Raw genomic sequence first — 747 nt, 5'->3', positions numbered from 1 at the left:
CTCCCTTAAAGTAAGTATAATATATTAAATCAATTTACTCTTCAACAACAAAGTTAAAATTTGCATAATTATTATTTTAAACAAACTTAAGAATTTTAAAACATTACATCTTAATTTTAAACTTTTAATAAATTAAATATTCTTGAAAATATACTTTAATTTCTGATAATATAATTAATATTTACGATTTATTTATTTATTAATTTTTGATGATTATATTAAACGAAACTTATAGAATTAAAATCACATAATGTTAAATTAAAAAAATATCTTAAAATATGAATAAAAATAATTTATAAACATATTTACTATAAAATTACTGTTGAGTAATGACTACGTTGTTTATATGAAAGATATTTTCTAATTATTAAAAATAATAAAATTGTGTTAGGAATTACATTAACTAAATTAAATTTATGTTAAATATTTAATAAAACATATTTTATTTAATTTATTCATTTTAATATATAATAAAAGTGTAAGTTTTAATCATTAGATGGCGCTACATAAACAGAAGTCTTTCCTGCATCTTATTACTGGATACATGGATGATAATCACCGCATAACATTCATTACTAACAAATTAATAATAATTTTCGTTATTTTTATTCTAAAATAAATCTTATATATTTTTATATAAATATATTCAATAATATTTGTTTACATTTATGCATTTTCTGTACAAAAATGCATAGAAAAATTAAATATATATGTAAAAATGAATATATATTTTTATTAATAATATAT

Source organism: Centruroides sculpturatus, unplaced genomic scaffold (assembly GCF_000671375.1).
Source record: "Centruroides sculpturatus isolate CEXI.00-Female unplaced genomic scaffold, Cexi_2.0 scaffold802, whole genome shotgun sequence".
Taxonomy (NCBI): domain Eukaryota; kingdom Metazoa; phylum Arthropoda; class Arachnida; order Scorpiones; family Buthidae; genus Centruroides; species Centruroides sculpturatus.
This window is presented reverse-complemented; position numbering follows the sequence as displayed.